Source organism: Neomonachus schauinslandi, chromosome 16 (genome assembly GCF_002201575.2).
Source record: "Neomonachus schauinslandi chromosome 16, ASM220157v2, whole genome shotgun sequence".
NCBI classification, from domain to species: Eukaryota; Metazoa; Chordata; class Mammalia; order Carnivora; family Phocidae; genus Neomonachus; species Neomonachus schauinslandi.
Window position 1 is genome coordinate 11,899,732 of NC_058418.1, and position 7,822 is coordinate 11,907,553.

Sequence of the window (7,822 nt, forward strand, 5' to 3'; positions counted from 1 at the left end):
CGGGTGGCTCGGTCAGTTGGGCGTCTGCCTTCGGCTCAGGTCATGATCCCGGGATCCTGGGATCAAGTCCGGCCTTGAGCTCCTTGCTCAGGGGACAGCCTGCTTCTCCCTCCACCTACCCCCCTGCTCGTGCGCTCTCTCTCTTTCTCCCTCTGTCTCTCTCTCAAATGAATAAATAAAATCGTAAAAAAAAAAAAAAAGAAATATGTGAGTCTGAGTCTTAGTTCCATTTTTAACAGTTCTTAGAGAGGAGACAAGTGACTTCTTGAAGTTTCGGTTTCTCACTTGCAAAATAGGGATAATAGCATTTACTTCAAAGGGCAATTCTGAGCATTAGATGAAGTCTAAACATAAAGGTCCCTAGCACCTAGGAGGTTCCTTCCTCCCTTGGTTTGTAGCTCAGCAGTCTTCAAAGGAATTGTGGGTGCAAAGGCCCTCATCAAAATTTTCTGCCGCTCTTTAAAAACATACTAGTACTGAGATGAGGGGCGCCTGGGTGGCTCAGTCGTTAAGCGTCTGCCTTTGGCTCAGGTCATGGTCCCAGGGTCCTGGGATTGAGCCCCACATTGGGCTCTCTGCTTGGCGGGAAGCCTGCTTCTCCCTCTCCCACTCCCCCTGCTTGTGTTCCCTCTCTCGCTGTGTCTCTCTCTGTCAAATAAATAAATAAAATCTTTTAAAAAAAACAAAACAAAACATACTAGTACTGAGATGATAGATACTCCTGAGCTGAATTGAGTGCTTGGGGCTTTAAGGAATTCAACTGACATTCTTTTTTCCTGGAACCCAACTCAGTGAATAAGTGACCTATGGATAGAAGAATGTAACCCAGCAGAGGGAGAAGGGAGGGACAATGGGTTTCTAAATGGGAGAGCGCTGTGATACCTCCCACACCAACGCCCCTTTGCTCTCGGTCAGACAGCATTGAGGAAGTACTACTCCTTACTAAACTTCTTAAGCCATGAGTCCTGCCAAGCAGCCCTCACTAATCCATTCCGTGCCCAAGTCCACATGTACAGAGGTGAGTCAGGTCCCCTGTGCAGTGAACGCTTTGCTCCCTTTTCTGCCCTCTCAGTGCTGGGTGCTCTGGTTTGGCTGCAGTCCCAGGTCTTTAGTATTGGTCTGAGAAGACAGGCCGAGGAGGGGCAGACTGAGAAGGAAGTCAGATGCCAACAGGCATGGAAAGAGATAGGTGAGGCTGCCATTGTACAAAGGCCACAAACTCTGGGTGTGTTTTATGACTGTTTCTGCATTTGGAATCTCCTCTCCTTTATGACCATTCCAAGAACTCTGTCAACCTCCTGCTTCTCATTACATCTTCTTTCCCTAGTGCACCTCTTTTGTGGCCAGAGAATGGGTATGCAAATAGTTGACAGTTCAGTAAGAATGGCTTTTCGTGGGGACCAGGAACCTCACCCCATTTCCTCCCAAAAGAGATTGAGGTTCATAAAAGCAAGGTTTTATGAGGGATGTGCAATTGTGAGTGTGGTGTGAGGGAACAGGTACATCTGTGAAAGGCAAGACAGGAAACAAAATGCTGACCGTTGAATCCTGCAGATGGGGTCGGGGAGCAAAAATCATTCTGGAAGGTAGATTTCATCCAGGAGACCTCTGAAATCTTAGGCTGCTCTCTTCCCAGATTAAATTATTAATATTTATTTGGGTGGGAGAGGAGGTTAAATTATGAGTTGTGGGATGTTGGGTAACTTACTTAACGTCTCTGTCTCAGTTTTTTTTATCTGTTAAAACAGGAGTGATGACATTCATGGGATTTTTTAGTGAAGACTGTAGCTACATCACAGTGCCGGGCACGTAGTGGGTGCTGGGTGGGTGTGAGCTCTTACAGTTCTGACAATAGGCAGAGATGCCGCCCTGGTCACCTGGGTGGGGATGCACTTTTTAGCCAGGGTCCTGGCAGGCCAGCTGGAGATGAAAATGATAGGGGAAGTTAATTTCCAGGAGTAGAAGGATTGGGTCACAGTAACTCATGAACAACATTCTGGAAAGTGTCATAATTCCATGGCAGGATCCCCAGAGGGTGTGTGGCTTCTGTCACAGTTATTGTCCCTGGGGGTCTGGGAATATGTCCTAGAGTTTGGTGGTCTTGCTGGAAGCTGAGCCTAAAAGTGGGCTTTAGGGGACGTCTTGGCAAACAGCATTCATCTTGACCAAAGAATTCCCTGCTGTGGCTGGGCGCCGCTCCTGTCTCCGCACTGTTGTTACTTAGAAGGAGTAAAGAGAAGGACTGCAGAAGGATGACATAAAGAAATGAATGTATAGATTCACAGGGCAGAATTGGAACTGGCACGTGTAAGTTATAAGGAGTTCTATGTAAGTTTTATGTGAACATAAAAGGACTTCAAAAAACCCAGACTCTCCATGTAAATACAGTGGCTGCCTTGAGTAGCTATTCCCAGAAGCACTGAGGCAGAGTCACAAACAGGGTGGGGTAGTATGGCCTTCTTTGCTAAATGATGAGAAAGGCAAAGGAGGAAACAGGCACGGGGGAAAGAAAAGGGGGTGGTGAAGGACAGGGTGGAAGGGATGGTTAGTGAGGGCTGATTGCACTCCAGACACCAGCTTACCTTACTCTGTCCCTGTCTTTTCCTAATGTGGTGAGCCTTATCCTTGTGCTACAGATGAGAGAAAAAGAGGCTCAGGGAGGTGAAATGACTGGTCCTGTGTCATCCAGCCAGTTAGCGACAGAGCTACTGTGTTTCACCTCAAAGCTTGTGCTTTTGCCTGTGTGTCAGAAAAAAAAAGTGAAAGAGAAGGAAGGCAAAGCAAATTTCTGTTGTAGAGTTTAGAAAAGTTGCCTGTGGTACACAGAGTGATGGCCTCCCCCAAATGTCCATTCCTAACGCTGGAACCTGTGACTGTTACTGAATTCAGCAAAAGGGACTTTGCAGATGTGCTGAAGTTAAGGATCTTGAGATGGTAAGAGTATCCCAGATTATCAAGGTGGGCTCAGTGCAGTCACAGGGTCCTTGTATATGAGAGAGGGAAGCAGGAGATCCAGGATTGGAGCACTGCAGCGAGGATGAGCAAGAGCCCACGAGCCATCGCTGGCTTTGAAGGCAGAGGACCTGGGAGCCCCTAGCAGTGAGGTCAGTTGGAGAAGCAGATCACCTCTTGAACCTCCCGAAGGAATACCAGCCTGCCAACACCTGGATTTTATCCCAGTGAGACCCATTTTGGACTTTTGACCCCCAGAATTGTAAGGTTACAGTCTGCCACCCGGAAAAAGACTGGAAGAAATATGCCCGAATGTTAACCATGATTAAGTTTAGATTACAGGTGGAAAATGAGTACGGGTGATAGTTATTTTCTTTCTTATACTTTACCTTAATTTTCAAAAATAAAAACATTAAATATCATTACTCCAGGATGTTATAAATAGCCCCTCCTGGGCTTGGGGCCAAACCAGAGCACCCAGCACTGAGCTGTGTGCGTGGAGAAGGCAGAAAATGGAGGAAAGCCTTCACCGCACAGGGGACATGACTCACCTCTGTACATAGCATGTGGGCACGGAATGGATTAGTGAGGGCTGCTTGGTTTGTAGGGTGTGTTCTCATTGCCTGCTCTTCTCTGTTAACTTTCTCCAAAGCCCTTGCTTGCCTTCCCTCCTTCCCACCTCTCCCCTCATGGATCCACAACCCCCCATTTTCCAGAAGACTTATAGGCAGTTAATATGTGACCCCCCAGACAAAGAATATCCATCTGGGCAAAACCCTAAAAAATCAATGTGCTGTGGGAGTACAGAGCGAGAAGCATTCATCTGCCTGTGGGAGCCCCTTCAGGGTGTCTGAGGGAGCATGCCATTTGAGTTTGCTGAGGGCAAGGGCAGGAGAAGGAAGGGTGTGAGAGGCGGAGGAACGGCTGGGGCAAGGGCAGGAAGGGAGAAACAGTGGATCCCTCCACCCCCTCCCAGCCTAGAAACAGTAGACTCTGCCCTGAGGGTAAGCATGAGACTTTGTCCTTCAATCTAAATGGTCCATCACCTCAAACCCAAAGGAGCAAATCTCTAGGCATCGAGGAGTAAGGTCAGAGACCTGTTATGGGGCGAACCAAGACACTCGGGCAACTCAGAATCTTATCAAGTAGCTTTGGACTTGGTGTCCGGGGGAGAATGTTCTCATGAAGCATTTGTTGTTTAGGGGCATCTGGGTGGGTCAGTTGGTTGAGCAACTGACGCTTGATTTCGACTCAAGTAGTGATCTCAGGGTTGTGGGGTCAAGCCCTGAGTTAGGCTCAGCGCGGAGTCTGCTTGTCCCTCTCCCTCTGCTCAAATAAACAAACAAACAGAAATATTTGTTGTTTAAGGCTCAGGTTTTTCTGTTCTTTCCCTCCTGTTTCTTGCAGTACTGGGGTGGGCAGGGTCCCCCTGTCCTGTATACGTGCCCAGTGTTTTGCAGGAAGGGTTTGTTTCCTTGTTGTTTGTTTCCTTCAGCTAACTCTGAGGTTTTTGGGTTTTTGTTTTGTTTTCTTTCACCAGCACTTAAGGAAACGATAGAGTGGCTCCTTTTCTCCACTAACAGTCTCATAATGGAGTCTTCGAAATCTCATCTTGAATCTTCCACCCTCCAGGGAGCCACGCCTTTTCCTGGTCCTCCTAGATTCTGGGGGACTCAGAGGCCATGCAGAGTTCTATGTGAGGGAAAACAAACACATAACAGAAAACAAAACCCAGGAGGGGCACCTGGGTGGCTCAGTCGTTAAGCGTCTGCCTTCGGCTCAGGTCATGATCCCAGGGTCCTGGGATCGAGCCCCACATCGGGCTCCCTGCTTAGTGGGAGGCCTGCTTCTCCCTCTCCTCCTCCCCCTGCTTGTGTTCCCTCTCTCACTGTGTCTCTCTCTGTCAAATAAATAAAATCTTTAAAAAAAAAAAAAGAAAACAAAACCCAGGAGTGAGTAAGAACTGTTACAGTTGCCTCTGTATTCTTAAGGTATGTGTTCCTTTCTCCCTTCCCCCTCTCCACCCTGATATTTGAGGGCCAAGTCTCCATCTCTGGGCACAAAACTGGTTTCCTTGCTGCCATTATGGTTTGGTTCCACCCATCCAGACAATGGGCCTTTTTCCCCCCTACAGTCAAAGGCCCTAGTATTTGGCCCTAGGAGTTCCACTCTGAACTGGTGCCAAACCTCGAGCCTTCCTGTTCTGTTCCTCCCAGGCCATCTGGGAATCTGCAGGCTTGTGGGGTACGGTAGGGAGTCCTGAGTTATATCCAGAACGAAGGGAAGATTATGGGAATCCCGCACGGAATTTTGGCCCTTTTGCCATATGCACGATGGGTAGCTTTGGCTAGTAGAGCACAGGCCCCGGGGCTGGAACGCCCTGGCCATGCCTTTGTTCTCTCTTCCTCCTTAAAGTCCGTATCATCCCTTCAGGGCCCAAGGATCCACCATCAGATAAAATAAATTTGGCTGATGTCTGGGTGAGAGGTGACATGTTCCCTGGGTGGCTGGCCTCTTAGGTTAGAGTGGGTGGTGGATATTTTTGGCCTGGTCTTATTTCGGGGCTCTCTTTGGTAGCAGGAGGGGTAGGGCCCTCCCAAATTGTGCAAGTCTTGACAACCAGCCTAAGGAGTTTGGAGTCCTGTGAGTGGGGAACTACCAGAGGCTTTCAGTGGGGAGTGACCTGGTCAGATTGTATTTCATGACACATGCTCTCGCAGTTGGTTTATTGCAGCTGTGGGGAGTCCACGTGGGAGTCTGAGATCTGAGCTGGGAGTGCAGGGGCAGGAGAGCCATTTGAAAAAGTGGCAGGCCTTGGTGAGTGACCAGAGTGGGTGATGGTGGGTGGGGAAAGACAAAGATGATTTGGAGCTGAGTCTGGTTTGGGCTCTTGGGTCGATCGGGTGCCAATAGCCCTGAGATAAGGATGAGGGATAGGCTGGCTTGGGACTGAGATGCTAAACACAATTTTGGGTATGTTTGGATGAGATGCTTGTGGACTGTCCAGGTGGAAATACTATGGGGAGTGGGGAGAAGCTCTAGGAGGAGGCCGGGCTGGGGCCAGGAAGTGGTGGAGGCAGTGACGGAGAAGAGGGAGCATGCCCAGACCTTATCCCTCAGCTCGGCGTGGTCCCCTCAGCACAAGGCCAAGGGTACGCAGGCCTGAGCACTATTCTCCATCAACTTTTTCTGTTGATCAGAGTGATTTTTCAGGGTTTGGGCCAGATGGATATTCTTCGTCTAGGGGTCACATATTAACTGCCTATAAGTCTTCTGGAAAATGGGGGCTGTGGGTTGATGAGCGGGGAGGTGGAAAGGAGGGAAGGCAAGGAAGGGCTTTGGAGAAGAGCAGGCCATCAGAACACACCCTACAAAACACTTGACATTCATCACAAAACATAAAAGCGCAATGTAAATTTCAACTTTCGTTGAGAGCCCGGTGTCCAGCGTCCAGGGGCAGAAGGGGGTGGTGAGACTAGAAGGGCACAGGGAAGAGGTAATTTAGGATTAAGCTAATAGCGAAGCGGCTAGCTCTAGAAACCCTATAGCTTAAAAGTTACTCGACCTGTCAACTTTTTGGGAGTAATGAGTGTTATATGTACCTATTGCAATATAAAATAGTACTAGCCAACAAATGGGGTGTGCTTACTAATTATAGTACAACTGACAAGTAGTAGAACAGCTAGTACCCAGCAAATACCGTGTGCTTACTACCTGCCAGGTAGTGTGCTAAACACGGTAAATAACTAGATCACCTCACGTGCTCGCCGTAACAGCACATGTGGTGGGTACTTTTATGAGCCCCATTTCACAGACGTGGGGGCTCAAGTGCAGTCGTCTGCCCAGGGGCCTGCAGCTCGTGCATGAGAGCCAGAGTCTGAGGCCAGGTCTGGCCTCTGCTCTTAGCCACCGGGTGGCAGGTGGGGCAGTGAGAAGGCAGGACTTCTCTGAGATGGTCCTCGAGCATCTGTATCAGAATTATCTGGGATGTTTGTTAAAAATTGAGATCGATGGGTCTCACCCCGGACCAACTGAGAGCAGAATTTCTCAAACACTGATAATTGAGACTACTGAGTGGGGGCCGGAGGTCTGGGTTCTGGAAGGCAGTGGAATCTTGGCTTCTTGAGTCACCTGCTGTTTGGGTCTCGTCCGTCTGTGAATCGACAATGCAGTCTACGCTTGCTTTCTTCCTCTGGGCTGTTGGAGGGGTACATTCTGTCCTGAGAATGGATGAAATTACGCTGACATTTGTGATAGGGAGGCATTTGGAGGCAGCGTCCTTTATTCACATTTTCCTTTCACCCTTCATTTGCTTCTCCCCCCCGCCCCAGGGTGGGTTTCACTTCTCTGCCTGTCCCCTGGGGTGGCTTGCCACCTGGGTGGGACAGAGGCTCGGGGAGGGCAGGGGAACCCAGGAGGGGCTCAGGGCTCTATGGGGGCTCTGGCACTACATGGGGAGAGCTCTGCATGCAGCTTAGCTGCCCCACCCTGTGAGAGTGGGGACAGGGGAGCTGCAGCCCAGGATGCCGGGTGGAGACCCCGTCACCCATGGCAGTGGGCTTTTCTGAAATGGAGGGTTAATCTCCCTAAGGCTCCAGACCAGGCAATGCAGATAAACAGGAGGAAATGCCAATCCTCATCTCATCCCCTAGTGAGTTTGGAGGGCAGATCTAGTTACACCCCTACCTTGAGTGAGGACAAGGGAGTTTTTGTTTTTTTTTTTTTAAAGATTTTATTTATTTATTTGACAGAGAGAGACAGCGAGAGAGGGAACATAAGCAGGGTCCTGGGATCGAGCCCCGCATCGGGCTCCCTGCTCGCCAGGAAGCCTGCTTCTCCCTCTCCCACTCCCCCTGCTTATGTTCCCTCT